This window comes from Alnus glutinosa, chromosome 1 (assembly GCF_958979055.1).
Source record: "Alnus glutinosa chromosome 1, dhAlnGlut1.1, whole genome shotgun sequence".
Taxonomy (NCBI): domain Eukaryota; kingdom Viridiplantae; phylum Streptophyta; class Magnoliopsida; order Fagales; family Betulaceae; genus Alnus; species Alnus glutinosa.
The window spans coordinates 29,994,108-30,015,215 of record NC_084886.1 but is presented as its reverse complement, the minus strand read 5'-3'; positions in this window follow the sequence as shown (position 1 = coordinate 30,015,215).

Here is a 21,108-nt window from a genome sequence, read left to right as displayed (position 1 = left end):
AAATATCTCTATTTTTGCCTAAACACCCTCTCTTAGTACAAAGGAATTCAGTACCGAATTATTTAATAATACATGCCTAGAGACCTCTATTTATAAGCTATAGAAAACCTAATACACGTCTGATTCGGAGTTCTCTAAGCTGTGCCCAGGCGGCGAACAACAACAAACTTCAAATTATGCGACCTCACGCGTTTCTTCATTAATCTTTAATCATCGAATCTAGACGGTATAGCCTTAGCGTTTGAACGGTTGCTTGCCGTTGTGCAAATTTTAATACTCGCAAGCGCACGAATCGTTTGCAATATAGTGTATGTGCAAGTGCGAGGTCAAATCCACAACGAATTGCGTTGCAAAAATTAATTTCTATTTAAACTAATTCTATCTTAACCTAGTTCCAATTTTTTGGTATTTTGATGGAAAACAATTAGTAAAAGTAAAATAGAATAAAAATAATTAATAAAAAACACTAAGGTTTTAGAATCCACCTCACTAAATCAAAGCACATATTTTCATGTTTCTTCATACATCCTATGCATGTTCTAATTTTTATAAAATTACCTATTGAAAAATTCAATGAATCCATCATTTCCACAAATCACAATGAATATCCAATTTAATTCAAAACCATCCAATGTATCTGTTTGATTAACAAATCACAATGGATATCCAAAATAAATCAAAAGATTCAAGGTATCCGTTGGATGAAACATATTGAATATCCAGTGTTTACACATACATTAATCGAAAAAAAAATCAATTAAAAGAATTTTAATCCTTTAATTGAATTGAAATGGACATACATTCGGATTATACGAATCAAAACATGAAAACAGGATATCTAATCAATGACGAGGCTTCATCTTCAACTTTAGTTGTAGACGTAGTCTCTCATTACTAAAAACAAAATACTAACTTTTATTGAGAACATAAAAATAAAAGCCAAAGAACCTAGCTGCCACTATGTACAATGTTGGAATATGTCCTAAGTGGTGCCTATCATGGGGTTTTTATAGCAAAACATTAGGTCAAGCCCCATATTATCAAAATGGCACCTCTACCCTGCAAAACCCCTAATAAGAGAAAAGAATGCTAGGGTTTGGAGTGTTTGCAACCGCCAAGAGCAAGGAAATTCGCGTTCTTATATTACGGGGCACTTATAACATAGAAAAAGGTTCGGATTAGGAAAATTTTATTTTTCAATGATTTGTAGTATTTTGAATTAGCTTTCTAATGCCACTGATTTCACTTTAATACGATACTTGAGCTGAAAGTTATGGTCAAAATACTATGACTTGTGTAGAACGTGAAATTTAATCCTATTTGATTTAATCCTTTCATTGATTTGGTTAAACATAACTACATCATCTAAGTCTTCTCAAAGTGTACTTTCTTTCAAAACTCTGCATTTTTCACTTTAAAACTGATGTTTTCTCTCAATGATCTGCAAAATACTAAAAATACAAAAACTAACCAAAAACATTAAAAAATAACAAAGCTAAAGGTTTAACAAATGTGAATTAAGGGGTCCAAATATACAATATTTGGCACTCATCAAATACCCCCAAACTTACATTTTCCTAGTTCCTTAGCAAAACAACATGAAAAATAAAACCAAAGCAAGAAACATAAGTTCGCTGTCGTGGGAGAGACGATTGCATTTAGTGGTTGCAACAAGCCTTTTAAACCCCTAGGACTCCCTAGTGGACGAGTGAAGTCTCGTGAGAGTTTGCCAGAAATGATACCCACAAACATTGAAGCACTATGCTGTTGACAAACAAGGATTTCCACACAAACACATGGTTAATACATTATGAGTAGGTTTAACAAGGTGAACATCACAATCACATCATCAAGACATCATAAATCATTCAACTCATAGCTGGAAAATTGAGACAACACATGCTACAATATGTGCAAAGTGAGATTAACATACTAGACTCATGATGTTTCAATTTTTCTCAAAGCTTGTGCACCCCAAAATTCATAAGAATTCTTGCCAGATGAAAACAACCAAGGCTTAAATCAATTTCTTTTCTTTCTTTTTTTTTTTTAATTTTTATTTAAGTGTAGGTTGTGCAATGCTTGACTCCCTTAAACTTTTTAATTGACCTATGTAATAAATGTTGGGCCAGTGACTCCCAAACCAGATGGTTTTAGGGCATTAGATGTAGAGACATCTTTAAGGGCTTAAGTACTCAAGTAAAAAAGTCTACGAAATCAAGCTAGCCATACAATCAACCAAATTGAATTTCTCATCTCTTTACACGAACGCTCAATGCTTAGTGAGACAAGAGGTCCGGTTACTCAATGAGTATTCAAATTGATGATTTATTTATTAATATTTTTTATTTTAAGATTTTAGCCAAGGTTTCATCAACAATGTTACTTTTTGTGTTGGCTGCATTCTGTTGGACAAAATCACTATCATGTACTGTTGCTGATTTTACATGGATGCCTTATCAGTTCAGAGTCTTCAAATATTCAGAGTTTATTTCTCTGATATGGAAATGGCCTTATTATGACAAGATCAATGTCACAAGCGTCAAGAAGGAATTTTCAGACTCCAAGAAGACTCTGCAAAGTCTATAGCTCAGTAAAAGTCGGATCCCAATTTTATCGTCCAAACGGCCTAGTGAAACGCTTGGACACTCATCAGTCAGTAACATAAATAATGATGCTTTCAATCAGGGGTTTAGTCAGTTTTCAGAAGTCTTCTTCAGAGATATGTTTCTAGAAGATTCTGCACAGATTCCAAGTCAAAGAAATCGGATCCCTTGCATTCGTTCGGACGCTTAACTATCCAAGCATCATCCGTCCGGATGACGAGAACTTTCCGTCCGGACCTTCCCCTGTGTCGAGAAGCTTCGAACTGTTCAAGCTTGCATCCGTCTCGACGTTTCGACAACACGTCCGGACACAACTCAGTGTTCAATCAGCTATGGGATTTCTTTTCAAAAACGCAGATATGGGAAGACAGTTGCAACCATTTGGACGATGTGGATTCCCGTCCGGACGCGCTCATTCATAAGGCAAGTCGCGCATTCAAAATTCAGACATCCGGAAGATGGTCTTCTTGGTCCGGACGCACGAGCTTCGTATATGGAAATTGCATGCATCAAATTCACCGTCTGGACGACAAATGTCATGGTCAGGACGCACCAAGCCTTGATATGGAAATTGCGTGCGACCGTCCTGACGACAGCGCAACATCGTCCGGACACGGCTCAATTCAGGAAAGAATTTCAGCGAAATTAGGAAAGCCGATCAAACAGTTGTCCATCTGGACGCCTTATGTCTACCGTCTGGACGACGCCTAAGTATTTCAAGCCAGACGCTCATTTGAACCTGCAGCCTATAAATAGAGAGGCCCTTAGGCTTGAGAATTGTAAGAATTCGGTATTGAATTCTGTAGAGCTTAGAGAGTTATATTTTAGAGTTATTGTGCTAAGTTGATCTCTCTCAAGCCGTTACCGTTGTGTGCTGTTGCTGCGCTGAATTGAAGTCTATCTTAGGGGTTGGCCCTAAGGTAAATGATTCCATTGAAGACCCCTTCAAGTAGGTGACTTGGTTGGGTTACACGTTAGAGTTCAAGGTACGACCACTGCATAAGAGTATTTGAGTGCTACTGGTTTTTAACTAGCTTTGTCTTTTGAATAGTGGATATCCTGGGTTTGGCTGCCCCGGAGTGGTTTTTCTCTTAACTGAGTTTTCACTTTTTCAACAAAATATCTGTCTCCTTTAATTCTGCATTTTGATATCTTGTTGCACACTATTGCCCACACTTGATAAATTAGAAGTCCAATAATTTTCAATTGGTATCAGAGCAGGTACATTCCGTTTAAAGGATTTATTTCCCGAGTGTGATCCTTATCTCTTCGTGCCTTGAACTCTGACACGTACCTATATGTGAACACTTCCCAACCAGGTCTCCTACTTGAAGAGGTATTCAATGGAATTCTTTAGCATAGGGCTCCTCTCCCTAACCTAGACTTCACCCTAAGAAAGTTAGCAAATCTAACAATCTCTCCCTAAACACGGAATTCAGTACTGAATTCACTAAAGAATACATGCCTAGAGACCTCTATTTGTAGGCTTTAGAAGACCTAATACAATTCTGATTCAGAGTTCTCCGGGTGGCGTCCGAACCTAGACAGTGGGCATCCGGACGGCAAGCAACAACTGACTTCTTTCACCCGTTTCACACGTTTCTTCATTAAACTTCAGTCTCCGCCTCTGAATGATGTTGCCCTAGCATCCGGGCGGTTGTATGCTGTCTTCATCAACTGTGTTTGCTGAGCTGTCAGAATCTTCTCGAACACTGAGGGGAGTCCGGACGTGTCACTGGGCCGTTCGGACAGCAACTAGGGATCAGACTTTTGCTGAGTTGTAAACTACGTAGAATCTTCCTGGAATCCAAAAATCGTCTTCTTCATACTTGTGACGCAGATAATTGTCATATTAAGGCCCTTTCCATATTGGAAATAATCCCTAAATATTATGAAGACTCTGAATAATTACGGCATCCCTGTTATAGCAGCACAGTTACATGGTAGTGTTTTGTCAACAGAATATAGCCAATAAAACTAACAAACTCCCCTTTTAGCCATTCTGGAACAAAGTTCACTTGACCAGTTAAAAATACAATCCTGATCCAAAAATTAAAAATACTCCATATATTTGTCTCAAAAGGACAAAGTGTAAGCAAAGTATTAAAAACCACAGAAAATTAGTACTTATATCCAAAAATAACAAGGATAAAAGTAAAGTGTCTCAAAAGTATATCCCAAATAAATAGAAGTTTAAAAACAACTAAAAAAATGAGTGATCACAGCACTCAATCATCATCATCATTCTGTGGCTCAAAGTGCTTGAGGCATTCTTTGATGTCGATCTAGCACTACTCAACCTTGACACCAATAATGCTGACTTCTCGCTGAAGAGAATTCAATGCATCCATAATCTGAGAAAAAGTAGCTGATGTGCAAATTTTAATACTCGCAAGCACACAAATTGTTCGCAATACAATGTATGTGCAAGTGCGAGGTCGAATCCACATGGAATTGCATTGCGAAAATTAATTTCTATTTAAACTAATTCTATCTTAACCTAGTTCCAATTTTTTGGTATTTTGATGGAAAATAATTAGCTAAAATAAAATAGAATAAAAAAAATTAATAAAAAGCACTAAGGTTTTAGAATCCACCTCACCAAATCAAAGCACATATTTTCATGTTTGTTCATACATCCTATCCATGTTCTAATTTTCATAAAATTACCTATTGAAAAATTCAATGAATCCATCCTTTCCACAAATCACAACGAATATCCAATTTAATTCACAACCATCCAATGTATCCGTTTGATTAACAAATCACAATGGATATCCAAATTAAATCAAAAGATTCAATGTATCCGTTGGATGAAACACATTGAATATCCAACGTTTGCACAGACATTAATCGAAGCCTAATCCTTTAATTGAATTGAAATGAACATACATTCGAATTATACGAATCAAAACATGAAAACACGAAATCTAATCAATGGCGAGGCTTCATCTTCAACCTTAGATGAAGACTTAGCCATAACTAAAAACAAAATACTAACTTTTATTGAGAACATAAAAATAAAAGACTTACAAAGAATAAAAGCCAAAGAACCTAGCTGCCACTATGTACAATGTTGGGATATGCCCTAAGTGGTGCCTATCATGGGGTTTTTATAGCAGAACATTAGGTTAAAACCCTATATATTCAAAATGGCAACTATACCCCTCAAAACTCTACTAAGAGAAAATAATGATAGGGTTTCGAACCATATTTTCAAAAGGACACCTCTACCCCTCAAAACCCTAATACGAGAAAAGAATGCTAGGGTTTTGGATTGTCTGCAGACACCAGGAGCAAGGAAATTCGCGTTCTTATATTGCGGGGAACTTATTACATAGAAGATATTCGAATTAGGAAAATTCTATTTCACAATTGTTTATAGTATTTTGAATTATCTTTCCAACGCCACTAATTTCACCTTAATTCGATACTTGAGTTGAAAGTTATGATCAAAATACTATGACTTGTGCAGAACGTGAAATTTAATCCAATCCGATTTAATCATTTCATTAACTTGGTTAAACATAACCATATCATCTAAGTCTTCTCAAAGTATGCTTTCTTCTAAATCTCTGCATTTTTCACTTTAAAACTGCCATTTTCTCTCAATGATCTGCAAAATACCAAAGTACAAAAACTAACTAAAAACATTAAAAAATAACAAAGCTAAAGCTTTAACAAATGTGTATTAAGGGGTCCAATATACAATATTTGACACTCATCAAACACTCCCAAACTTACATTTTGCAAGTCCTTTAACAAAACAAAATGAAAAATAAAATCAAAGCAAGAAATCCACTATCGTGGGAGAGACGATTGCATTTAGCATATGCAACAAGCTTTTTAAACCCCTAGCACTCCCTAGTGGACGAGTGAAGTCTCATGAGGGTTTGCCAGAAATGATACCCACAAATATGGAAGCACTATCCTGTTGACAAACAAGGATTTCCACACAAACACATGGTTCATACATCATGAGTGGGTTTAACAAAATGAACATCATAATCACATCAGACATCACAATTTATTTAACTCTCAGCTGGAAAATTGAGACAAAACATGCTCAAATAGGTGCAAAGTGAGATTAACATAGACTCTTGAGGTTTCAATTTTTCTCAAAGCTTGTGTACCCAAAATTCATAGGAATTTTACTAGATGAAAACAACCAAGGCTTAAATCAATCTTCTTTTTTTTTTTTTTTTTTTTTTTTTTTTTTTTTAATATAGGATGTGCAATCCTTGACTCCCCCTTAAGCTTTCTAATTGACCTATGTAATGAGTGTTGGGCCAGTGATTTCCAAACCAGATGGTTTTAGGGCACTAGATATATAGACATCCCTAAGGGCTTAATTACTCAAGTCAAAAAGGCTACGAAGTCAAACTAGCCATACAATAAACCAAATTGAATTTCTCGTCTTTTTACGCGAACATTGAATGCTTAGTGAGGCAAGAGGTTCAGTTACTCAATGAGAACTCAAATTGATGATATTATTATTATTATTTGATTTTTTTTTTTTAATTTAAGCCAAGGTTTCATCAACAGATCATCCTACAAATCTCAAGATACACATTCCTTAATTCAAATCTAATACCTCAGAGAACCAATGTTAATGTGCTTGTGAAAAACAATTCAAACAAGTGAGGTCTCTCTAATCCAACAGATGAGTCAAAAGATTCAGATTTCTATTGACATGCAGTGTTTAAGATGTTAAAAAACCAATAATAGGCAAACCACAATTGTGATGTAATCATGCTCAATCAACAACATAACACAATTTTATTTTATTTTTTTTTTTTTTTAACTTTTCTAGAACAAAAGGACAAACAAACAAATAGACAAAGTGTTTTTTCATACACCTAAACTTGAATTACATATTGTCTACATTGTGTAGTATAGAAATACATTACCAAGAGTAATACTCGCAAGTGCACGAATCGTTTGTAATACAGTGTAATGCAAGTGTGAGGTCGAATACAGAGGGAATTGTGAAAATAGAAATGACTTCTAATTTAAACAACAAGTGTGTGTGCACAAAGTGTCAACAAAAATAAGCACAGCAGAAAGTAAATGACACAGAGATTTTTGTTGACAAAGTGGAAACTCAATCAAGAGAAAAACCACTCCGGGGCAGCCAAACCCAGGAATTCCACCATTCAGAAGACAAAGCTAGATACAAGACAGTAACACTCACATATACCCGATGCAGTGGTCGTATCTTGATCTCTGACGTGTAACCCAACACGAACGCTTCCCAACCAGGTTCTCTTACCTGAAGGGGTCTTCAATGGAACTTCTTACCTTAGAGCCAACCTCTAAGATAGACTTCAAATGTAGCACAACAACAGCACACTTGAAAATGGCTTCAGAGCAAATATCATGTCTCTGAGCAGTTGTGGAATTCACTACCGAATTCTTGCAGTTCTCAGTGCCCAGGGGCCTCTATTTATAGGCTGGGGGCTCAAATGAGTGTCAGGCAAAATATACCTGGGCACCGTCGGGACGGTGGACATGGTGTCCACCATCCGGACGAACAACTGTGCGACAAGATTTTCTGAAAAATTCACGGAGAAATCTTTCCTGTTTAAGGGCATCGTCCGGACGGTATGGCACATCGTCCGGATGGTCGCACGTCCGCTGCAAGTAATTTCCTTATAAGGCTCTCGAGCGTCTGGACAATGGGGGATGCGGACGACTATTCTTCAACACACAATTTCCATATCGGCAATGCGCGCATCCGGACCATGATAGGCAGTCGTCCGGACCGTTGAAGTCGAATCTGCAATTTCCTTCTTTGATGCACGTGCGTCCGAACCATAACTTTCAGACGTCCGGACGGTCATATTTGAATTGCGATTCTTGCCTTAAGGAGACGCACGTCCGGACGGGATACCACATCGTCCGGACAGTTGACTGATCTTCCCTTTCTTGGAACATGGAAAGAAATCAGAAACTAATCGAGTACTGGGAGGTATCCGGACATGCTGCTGAAACGTTCGGACGGATGCAAGCTGGTACAGAAACTTCTCGATTCAGTATGGGGTCCAGACAGAATGAACACTTCGTCCGGACGGATGATGCTGGTCTGTCTAGCGTCCGGACAGGATGACACGTCGTCCGGACGGATGGAACAGTGGACAGATGAGCGTTCGAACTGGATGGCTCGATCGTCCGGATGGCTAACAGGGAACTTGAATTCTTCTGACTTGCAGACTCTGAATAGGTGGAATCCCTGTTTACAACACCTTTACACTTAAGTGATTTTGTCCAAACACAGAATGAGGCCAAAATATTAACAAACTCCCCCTTTGGCCATTCTGGGACAAAAATCACTTGACCGGTTTGGAAATACATTCCCGGTCCAAAATAAAAATTACTCCCCCTTTTTTGTCACAAAGGGACAAAGAGTAAAACATAGTAATAAAAACTAACTTTCATAAAAATTACCCCCCATAACGGTCTTAGAAGGACTCGGGAAACAGAGTAATATAAGTTCAACAGTTATCAAAAATAGAAATTGAAAAATTGCTGAAGAGGGAGAAAGCAGCAAAGTAAGGGCCTTCACAAGTGTTATAGCACACGCATGTATTTCTGTCTGAAAAAGCTAGTCATAGAGCAGGTCAGAATTATGAGAACATGGAGATGATAGACCAGTATAACAGAAACAAAAGTTACCTTGCCAAAATAATGAAGATAACCTGCTCAACTCATGCAATGCGCGTGTGTGTGTGAAGACTGAACCCACAAGGTTTGAAAAATCATGACAAGAGCAACCGGATTTCCTAAAGAAGAGAGAGAATTCGTGACAGATTAGCCAAAAGTCAAACCTTACTCTTACTAGGGCCTAGCCACCCTCATCTGATACACTCCCCCTGAGATACAGCACTGAATTGTTTTACTTGTACCATGAAGGACAAGATAAATTTTTACTTGCTCATAGAGGGCAAGGTATATTGCAAATTCAGTATAGAAGCAGTGAATAGAAAATTTTAAAGCACAAAATTCATATGAATAACTGCTCAATTCTTATGGTGCTGTAAGCTAGAGGAAATGCCAGAATTTATAGATCCTAGGTTCAACTAGCCTGTGGTCAATCTGACTATTTGCTTCTAGAATTTCTAAATAAGAGAAGGAAAAAATACCCACCTTTGGGGAGTCTAGGTGCATGAGGTCATCACATGAGACAAGCGACTATCAAACAAAACAATGAGCAGGGAAAAACTTTTGTACATGTCAGACTGATGTTTTCACCCACATGTAAACATAATATATCAATGCTCAACAGACTAGTAAACCAGAAAGAATACATGAAATAGCTGACATACCTTGTGAAAGATTTTACCCTGCTACGAAGACTCCCTTCCCCACCCCTTTTTTTTTTTAATTTTTTTTTTATTTTTTATTACAACATCATGCTATCAGAGGACAAGGAATTCATCCTAGCATGGAACATCATGTCTAGGACATGGCACACACACCAATGGCTTTACGAAGAGACTCAAACCTGCTACCATCTAGAGGTTTGGTAAGTATGCCAGCCAATTGATTTTCAGTGGGAATGAATGAGAGAGAAACCACTTCAGATTCCATAAGATCACGTAAAAGGTGATGTCTGATGTCGATGTGCTTGGTCCGAGAGTGCTGAACAGGATTCATTGAGATATTAATCGCACTAGTATTATCACAGTTGATAATCATAGTATCTTGAGTGAATCCGTAGTCCCCCAGCAGCGTCTTCATCCACAATAATTGAGTGCAGCAGCTACCCGCAGCAATATACTCAACCTCAGCAGTGGAGAGAGAAATAGATGCTTGTTTCTTGCTCATCCAAGCTACTAGATTGTTGCCCACATAGAAGCATCCTCCAGAGGTACTTTTTCTATCATCAGCATTTCCAGCCCAATCTGCATCAGAGTATCCTGCAACAACAAGATTTGTTTCTCTAGAATACTGGTGCTCATGGGAGTGCGAGCACGACCTTTTCCATCCAACCCAAATCGTTTGACCAGATCCCTAGCATACTTAGACTGAGAAATGAAGATGCCTTCAGCAGTTTGCTTAACTTGAAGGCCAAGGAAGTAGTTAAGCTCACCAATCATGCTCATCTCAAATTCCTGCTTCATTTCCTCAGAGAACTCATGGGCAAGAGAGTCCAAAGTAGCTACAAAAATAATGTCATCAACATAAATTTGAGCGATGAGTTTGTGAGTACCTTGTTGTCTGATAAACAGAATTCGACCAGCTTGCCCCCTTGTGAATCCCTTGTCCAGAAGATAAGTGGTGAGACGCTCATACCATGCTCGAGGGGCCTACTTTTTCAGCTTGTACACGTGATGGGGATGATGAGGGTCTTGAAAACCCTTTGGCTGTTCTACATAAACTTCTTCTTGCAGAACTCCATTTAAGAAGGCACTCTTTACATCCATCTGATATAACTTGAAGTCAAGATGACAAGCAGTAGAGAGAAGAATTCTGATAGACTCTAACCTGGCACAGGGGCAAAGGTTTCATCAAAGTCTACTCCCTCTATCTGAGTATATCCTTGAGCAACAAGACGGGCTTTATTCTGAACCACAGTACCACGTTTATCTATTTTATTCTTGAAAATCCACTTGGTACCAATAATATTCTGTTCTACAGGACGGGGAACCAAGGTCTAGACATCATTTCTGGTGAACTGATGGAGCTCATCATGCATTGCAGAGACCCAGCCTTCATCCTGTAGGGCTTCATCAACTTTCTTGGGCTCTGTCTGAGCTAGATAGCAGCTGTAAGAGACTTGATTGGCTACTTCATTGGTGGGCTGAATGACTCTGCTTCTCAGCCTACGCCTTTCATCTACGTTCCCAAACAGCTGCTGAGGAGGATGATTATGCTTCACCCATGATCGCTTAGGAGGATTAGCAGGAGTATCTTCATCTTCGGAGGTAGTAGGAGTGGTATCCGAAGTCATGGGAGAAGAAAGAGATTCATCTGGGGACTCCTTTGAAGAAGGATTAATGATATCAGTTGGGGCTACTAAAGGCTTAGCTGAATCGAGCTATTTTTCCTCCCTGCTGATAGGTCTCTGAACTTCTTCATCATCAACTACTACATTTATCGATTCCATCATAGTCTCTGTTCTTTTGTTGAAGACTCTGTAAGCACAACTGTTTGTGGAATATCCCAAGAATATACCTTCATCACTCTTGGTGTCAAATTTTCCCAGATTTTCCCTGTCACGAAGTATATAACATTAACTTCCAAAAGTTTTAAAATACTTCACTGTGGGTTTCTTACCTCGCCAGATTTCATAGGGAGTCTTTTTTGTTTCCGGCCTAAGGTAGACCCTGTTGATGATATGACAGGTAGTGTTTACAGCTTCTCCCCAGAAGTGTTGAGCAAGATTTTTGAGTGGATCATCACACGAGCCATCTCCTGAATTACCCTGTTCTTCCTTTCAACAACTCCATTCTGCTGAGGAGTGATAGGAGAAGAAAATTCCTGCTTGATTCCATATGAGCGACAAAATCCTTCGAACTTGGAATTTTCAAATTCTCTTCCATGATCACTGCGGATTCTCACAATCTGGCAATTTTGTTCAACCTGAATCTTCTTGAACAAATGTTGAGCTGTATCAAAGGCATCAGATTTTTCCCGAATAGGAATAGCCCATGTATATCGAAAGAAGTCATCAACAATAACCAGAATATATCTTTTCTCACCTAGACTAGCAGTTCTAGTGGGACCCATGAGATCCATGTGCAGTAATTCCAAATTTTTGGAAGTTAGAATACCTGAGGTCTTCTTATGGGATGCTCGAGTCTGTTTCCCTAGTTGACACGGACCACAGATTCCTTTTTCAGTCTTCTCCATCTTGGGCAGGCCTTTAACAATATATTTGCCTGCAATTTTCAACATATCGAAGAAATTGAGATGCCCTAACCTCTGGTGCCATAGCTCATTGTCATCTATGGTTGCTTTGTTGCAGAAAATCTGAGGATCTGCAGCCAGACCAGGAAGGCCGTAACAATTGTCAGCAGTTCTTTCTCCTCCCATGAGCCATCTGCCACTGCTGTCAAATATATTACATTCCTTCTTGGAGAATTGCACCACCAAGTCATTATCACAAAATTGGCTGATGCTGAGGAGATTTGCCTTGAGCCTTTCTACATACAGAGCTTCTTGAGATGTTCCGAGACCTGGAATGTCGATGATCCCTTTACCAATGACTCTAGATTGACTCCCATCTCCATAGGTGATTCGCCCACCTTTGCCCATCTGAACTTCTTTTAGTGCAATATGAGAAACTAAACACAGATTATCTTCCTTTTTGACCCAGACTTGTTTGGAAGCTTTTTGATTATTAACCAGGACAGATCTTTGCTCATTAGGGGTGAGGTATGCTAACTTCTCACTAATGAGTTTCACTTGATCACTTGATCACTTAACACTTTAACTTGTTCTTCAAAACCTAGTTCATCTTCCCTAGGGATAAGGGTTTTCTTCCAAGGTTTCTGAGACCTAATTTGGAAATAGTTTGGACGAATATGACCAACAATACCACAGTGATGACAAGTAGGTATAGATTGATTATCCCCCTTTACCCTTACAAATAGTTTGAGTATGAGACATGATAGGTTTAATGAACATGGTCTTATGAACAGACATATCATGCGAAATAGAAGCAATTTTATCCATACTCAATATAGACATAGTAGAAGTCAAAAAAAGAAAACACTCAAGAAATTAATCTTCTCAGAGTGTACCAAGCTCTGATACCAATTGAAAATAGAAATGACTTCTAATTTAAACAGCAAGTGTGTGTGCACAAAGTGTCAACAAAAATAAGCACAGCGGAAAGTAAATGACACAGATATTTTTGTTGACGAAGTGGAAAATCAATCAAGAGAAAAACCACTCCGGGGCAGCCAAACCCAGGAATTCCACTATTCAGAAGACAAAGCTAGATACAAGACAATAACACTCACATATACCCGATGCAGTGGTCGTATCTTGATCTCTGACGTATAACCCAACACGAACGTTTCCCAACCAGGTTCTCCTACCGGAAGGGGTCTTCAATGGAACTCCTTACCTTAGAGCCGACCTTTAAGATAGACTTCAATTGTAGCACAGCAACAGCACACTTGAAAAGGGCTTCAGAGGAAATATCACGTCTCTGAGCAGTTGTGGAATTCACTACTGAATTCTTGCAGTTCTCAGTGCCCAGGGGCCTCTATTTATAGGCTGGGGGCTCAAATGAGCGTCAGGCAAAATATACCTGGGCACCGTCCAGACGGTGGACATGGGCCGTCCGGACGGACAACTGTGCGACAAGATTTTTTAAAAAATTCACGGAGAAATCTTTCCTGTTTAAGGGCATCGTCAGGACGGTATGGTACATCGTGCGGACGGTCACACGTCCGCTGCAAGTAATTTCCTTATAAGGCTCTCGAGTGTCCGGACCATGGGGGATGAGCGTCCAGACGGCTATTCTTCAACAAACAATTTCCATGTCGGCAATGCGCACGTCTGGACCATGATAGGCAGTCGTCCGGACTACTGAAGTCGAATCGGCAATTTCCTTCTTTGATGCACGCACGTTCGGACCATAGCTGTCAGACAACCGGACGGTCATATTTGAATTGCGATTCTTGCGTTAAGGAGACGCGCCTCCGGACGGGATACCACATTGTCCGGACGGTTGGCTGATCTTCCCTTTATTGGAACTTGGAAAGAAATCAGAAACTGATCGAGTACTGGGAGGCTTCCAGACATGCTGCTGAAACGTCCGGACGGATGCAAGCTGGCACATAAACTTCTCGATATAGTATGGGGTCCGGACGGAATGAACACTTCGTTCGGACGGATGATGCTGGTCTGTCTAGCGTCTGGACGGGATGACACGTCGTCCGGACGGATGGAACAGTGGACAGATGAGCATCCGGACGGGATGGTTCGAGCGTCCAGACGGATGGAACAGTGGACAGATGAGCGTCCGGACGGGATGGTTCGATCGTCCGGACGGTTGACAGGGAACTTGAATTCTTCTGACTTTGCAGACTCTAAATAGGTGGAATCCCTGTTTACAGCATCTTTACACTTAAGTGATTTTGTCCAAACACAGAATGAGGCCAAAATACTAACAACCAATTGCATTGTGAAAATTAATTTCTATTTAAAATAATTCTATCTTTACCTAGTTCCAATTTTTTGGTATTTTGATGGAAAATAATTAGCTAAAATAAAATAGAATAAAAACAATTAATAAAAAGCACTAAGGTTTTAAAATCCACCTCGCCAAATCAAAGCTCATATTTTCATGTTTGTTCATACATCCTATGCATTTTCAAATTTTCATAAAATTACCTATTGAAAAATTCAATGAATCCATTATTTCCACAAATCACAATGAATATCCAATTTAATTCAAAACCATCCAATGTATTCGTTTTGAAAATTATTGGCTTCTAATTAACTGTGTGTGTGAACAATGTGCAATAAAATATTAAATGCGGAATTTAAAGGAGACAAATATTTTGTTGATGAAGTGGAAACTCAATTAAGAGAAAAACCACTCTAGAGCAGCCAAACCTAGGATATCCACTATTTAGAAGACAAAGCTAGTTTCAAAGTAGTAGCACTCACATACCCCTGATGCAGTGGCCGTACCTTGAACTCTGACGTGTAACCCAACACGAACGCCTCCCAACCAGGTCTCCTACCTGAAGGGGCCCTCAATGGAATCCTTTACCTTAGGGCCAACCCCTAAGATAGAATTCACTGCTGATCAAATCACACACTGGAAAAAGCTAGAGAGCTAGCAGATCTTCAATATCTCCCTAAACACCCTCTTTAAGCTATAAGGAATTCACTACCGAATTCTATACAAAATGCATGCCTAGAGCCTCTTATTATAGGCTTTAGAAGCCCTAATTCTAGTCTGAATCAGAGTCTCTGGCATGCTCGTCCAGACAGCAGCCTTGGGTGTCCGGACGGGCAACTGTTTCCGTGTCTGAAAAGCAATTTTGAAACTTCTCAAATTTTGGCTGGCCGTCCAGATGCTACTATCTTTCCGTCCGGTCGGTGGGCCATCAAGAAGTTTCTACTGGCCATCAAGATCATTAGTTTATGGCATTTTTTGTTAGCTTTCCAAAGACACTGATTTCGTTCCAATCCGATATTTGAGTAAAAAGGTAGGATCAAAATACTGGAGGGTATCAAGACGATATTGCCATAGCGTCCGGATGGCTGCACTTCCGCTGCATGCAATTTCCATAATAAGGTCTGAGCATCCAGACCATGGGGTTTGACGTCCGGACGGTTGAACTTCTTTTGCATGACTTGCCTTATCAAGGATAGCGTTCGGGCAGGAACACACATCGTCTGGACGGTTGCAGCTGTCTTCCCATATCTATGTCTGAGACAGAAACCCTATTACTTGTTGAACACTGAATGGCATTCGGACGGTATTGCCATGTTGTCTTGACGGATGCACTTGAACGCTGGATTCTTCTCAAACTCTGAATAGCGGCCGGACGATTTGCCATTATGTTCGGACGGATGTGTTAGTATTTTGGCCTCATTCTGTGTTTTGGACAAAATCACTTGTGTGTAAAAATGTTTCACAAGGATTCTACTATTCAGAAGTGCTTCAGAGTCAGAAGATTTTCAGTTCCCTGTCAGTCATCCGGACGATCGAGCCATCCCGTCCAGACGTCCATCTGTCACTGTTCCATCCGTCAAGCCAACGTGCCATACCGTCCGGACTCCAGACAGACCAAGCATCATCCGTCCGGACGACGTGTCTCTCCGTCCGGACCCTCCACTGTGTCAAGAAGGTTCTATCCAGCTTGCATCCTTCCGGACGTTTCAGCAGCACGTCCGGACGCCTCTCAGTACTCGAACAGTCTCAGATTCTTTCCAAGTTCCAATAAAGGGAAGATCGATCAACCGTCCGGGCGATGTGGTATCCCGTCCGGACGCGCGTCTCCTTAAGGCAAGAATTGCAATTCAAATATCACTGTCCGGACGTCTGACAGCTGTGGTCCGGACGCGCGTTCATCAAAGAAGGAAATTGCCGATTCGACTTCAACCGTCCGGACGACTGCCTATCGTGGTTCGGACGCGCGCACATCAGATATGGAAATTGCGTGTTGAAGTTCAGCAGTCCGGACGTACGACCGTCCGGACGGGATACCACATCGGATGTGCGCGCGTCCGAACCATGATAGGCAGTCGTCCGGACGGTTGAAGTCGAATCGGACGGTTGAACGATGTGCCATTCCGTCCGGACGAGGCTCTTAAATAGGAAAGATTTCCCCGCAAAATTTTTGGAAAAATCTTGTCGCACAGTTGTCCATCCGGACGGCCCATGTCCACCGTCCGGACGGCGCCCAGGTATATTTTGCCTAAAGCTCATTTGAGCCCCCAGCCTATAAATAGAGGCCCCTGGGCATTGAGAACTGCAAGAATTCGGTATTGAATTCCACAAGAGCTCAGAGAAGTTCAAGATCCCTCTGAAGCCGTTTCAAGTGTGCTGCGCTACAACTGAAGTCTATCTTAGAGGTCGGCTTTATGGTAAGGAATTCCATTGAAGACCCCTTCAGGTAGGAGACCTGGTTGGGAAGCGTTCGTGTCGGGTTACACTTCAGAGAGCAAGGTACAACCACTACATCGGTACATGTGAGTGTTACTATCTTATATCTAGCTTCGTCTTCTGAATAATGGAATTCCTGGGTTTGGCTGCCCTGGAGTGGTTTTTCTCTTGATTGAGTTTCCACTTCGTTAACAAAAACTGTGTGTCTTTTATTTTCCGCTGTGCTTAATTTTTGTTGACACTTGTTGCACACACTTTATTTTTAGAAGTCAATTTCAATTTTTAGGATGCAATCTTGAACAGTTCGAAGCTTTTAGACACTGATGGGCGTCCGGACGGTATTGCCACCTTGTCCGGACATAAGTTGTTGACTGAATGGCGTCCGGACAGTATTATAGAGTCGTCCGGACGAAAGCTTGGGATCCGACTTCTTTGAGTAAGAATCTGCACAGAATCTTCCTTGAACACTGAAATAGCCTTCTTGAAGCTTGTGACACTTGCAACTTGTCATAATGAGGCTATTTTCATATCAGAGAAATAAACTCTGAATATCTGAAGACTCTAAACTAACCGGCATCCCTGTGAAAGCAGCAACATTATATAATTGTTAATTTGTCAACAGAATGTAGCCAATCAAAAACTAACACGTTTGATTAACAAATCACAATGAATATCCAATTTAATTCAAAACCATCCAATGTATCCGTTTGATTAACGAATCACAATGGATATCCAAATTAAATCAGAAGATTAAATGTATCCGTTGGATGAAACACATTGAATATCTTACACATACATTAATCGAAACAATCAATTAAAAGAGTTTTAATCCTTCAATTGAATTGAAATGAACATACATTCCGATTATACGAATCAAAATATGAAAACACGAAATCTAATCATTGGCGAGGCTTCATCTTCACCCTTAGTTGAAGACTTAGCCTCTTATAACTAAAAACAAAATACTAACTTTTATTGAGAACATAAAAATAAAAGACTCACAAAGAATAAAAGCCAAAGAATCCAGCTGTTGTTATGTACAATGTTGGAATATGTCATAAGTGGTGCATATCATGGAGTTTTTATAGCAAAACATTAGGTTAAACCCCATATTTTCAAAATGACACCTCTACCCCTCAAAACCATACTAAGAGAAAAGAATGCTAGGGTTTGGAATCATATTGTAAAAAATGGCACCTATACCCCTTAAAATCCTAAAAAGAGAAAAGAATGATAGGGTTTGCAGTGTCTACAGCTGCCAGGAGCAAGGGAATTGGTGTTCTTATATTGTGGGGAACTTATAATATAGCAGACGTTCGAATTAGGAAAATTATATTCCACAATGACTTGTAGTATTTTGAATTAGCTTTCCAACACCACTAATTTCACCTTAATCCGATACTTGAGCTGGAAATTATGGTCAAAATGCTTTGACTTGTGCAGAATGTGAAATTTAATCCAGTCCGATTTAATCCTTTCATTGATTTTGAAAATAAATATTGACTTCTAAAAGAACCAAGTGTGTGTTTGTGTGCAACAAAATATCTTAAATGCGGAATTTAAATAAGACAAGATATTTGTTGATGAATTGGAAACTCTGTGAAGAGAAAAACCACTCCGAGGCAGCCAAACCAAGGAACTCCATTATCCAAAAACAAAGCAAGTTACAAAGCACTTGACTCACAAAACCTATTGCAATAGTGATACCTTTAACTATAACACGAAGCCCATCGTGAACGTTTCCCAACCAAGTCTCCTACTTGAAGGGGTCTTTGATGGATTCCTTTACCTTATGGCCGACTCCTAAGATAGAGTTCACACGAACTGTTGAGCACACACTGGCAACGGCTAAATAGCTAGCGGATCTTCGATTCTTCCTAAACACCCTCTCTAAGCACTGTGGAATTCGTTACAAAATTCATACAATTTACAAGCCTAGAGCCTTCTATTTATAGGCTTACAGAAAACCTAAATCTGCTAAAAAACGAACTCTAGCTATCGAGCATCCGGACAGAAGTTAGCCTTGTCCGGACGGTCTTCTGTGACCGTCTTCAGGATAGCACAAATCTTTCCATAATAGGTATATGTCAGGACGGCTTGGCCAAGCGTCTGGACGGTCCTCGCTATAACTCCTTTCTGCATTCGAATGGAAGTCTGAAATATTCTGAAGATCTAGACAGCGTCTGGACGTGTTGCCACGTCATCCAGACAACTTGCAGAAACTTCCCAAACAGTGTCAACTACTGAAATCCAACTCTGTGTAGAAATTGGAAAAGCTCGACCTAGCATCCGGACGGTGTTGCTCTGATGTTCGGACGTCTTCAACTCAATCTATTGGACACTGCGGGGCATCAGGATGCCTTCAAAGGCTCGTCTAGACGGTTGCACAAGAACCGATTTTACTGTCTTGGAATTTGCAAGGAATTTTCATGGACTTCTTCTAGAAACTTGTGATCAGTGACATGTTTTGAAATGAACACTGTTTGTATACTTGGAGACTCTAAATAATAACCAATCATCATGTTAATTTGCAACCATTACATAAAGTGTTTTTGTCATCCAGAATGTCTCCAACATAAAATACTAACAAACTCCCCATTTGGCCATTTTGGGACAAAAAACACTTGACCGGTTTGGAAATACATTCTTGGTCCAAAACAAACAAAAAAAATACTCCCCCTTTTTGTCACACAAGGACATAGGGTAAACTAGTAGCACGCCAAGCGGCTACGTGGATTTTAAATTTATAAGTTTACCACTCGCAATAGTACGTATCGATTGTACTATAGTAAGGGTGATCGAACCACAGAGATTAGTGGATGTTTTGCGTAATGGAATATCTAAAGAGCGTATCTAACTTAATTTATCAACAAAAGTAAAAACAAAAGTTGTAGAATTAAAGCTACAAAGACAAGGTGAAAGAAATGAAAACGGAAATGAAATTGACTTAGAAGAAAACTTAGAGTGTTGATCCTATCCAATCCTCAACCTATGCAATGCTTAAAGTCTATATGGATCTTCCTAACATGCTTGATATGAGCGCGTAATGGGCGTCAACCATTACGACGACATCGACGTGAAAACACTCTAGTTAAGACGGAATCATAAAGCACCTAGGTTTACATTAATCAACTCCACGTAAAGACTAAACTATAATTGAAAAGACATTTACTCTACCTAAGGTGTGGAGTGACTAATGTTCCCTAGCTTACTACTCTATAACACATCCTAATGAGTATACATGAAAACCCTAACTAGGCCACAATGACAAAATATCTAGTTTCACACCAAATCATTCCACATAAAGTTAAACTACAATTGAAAGACAATTAGACTACCAAAGGGGTGAAATGATTGGTGTTCCCTAGCATACCCTATAAGGTGACTCTAATGAGAAATCATACATCATGTCAAATAGCACCATTGAAAAAGACATCATTCTTGTTTCCAAGAATGTTGATTTTACTCAAGACTTCAAGAAAAACTCATAGACAAGTTAAACTCTTTTTCATGAATAAATTTGATTGGAATCTTGATACCAAAACCTTTTAGCATGGGTTTTGATATCCTCTAGCCCTTAGCAATCATCAAACATCTAAAGAGAACCCTAAAAACCTCAAGAACACTTCATGGTTTTTGGATTGGATTTGGATCAAACCCTAAGACTAAATTAGCTAGACATGAATTTAAACTAATCTAAGCATGGAAATGAATGAAAACAGTAAAGGAACAAAGGAGAAATGAATTGAAATCACTATATTAAACTTAAAGAAATTCGGATTACAAAAGAGGAAGAAAATGAAGAACAAGCTAAGCTAGAACTTGAAATTAAGGAAAGGAAATTGTTCTATGGAATTAAGCCTAGAAAACGTGCATCAAAGTAAACTAAAACATGAAGAATTAAAGTGATACACCTGAGAA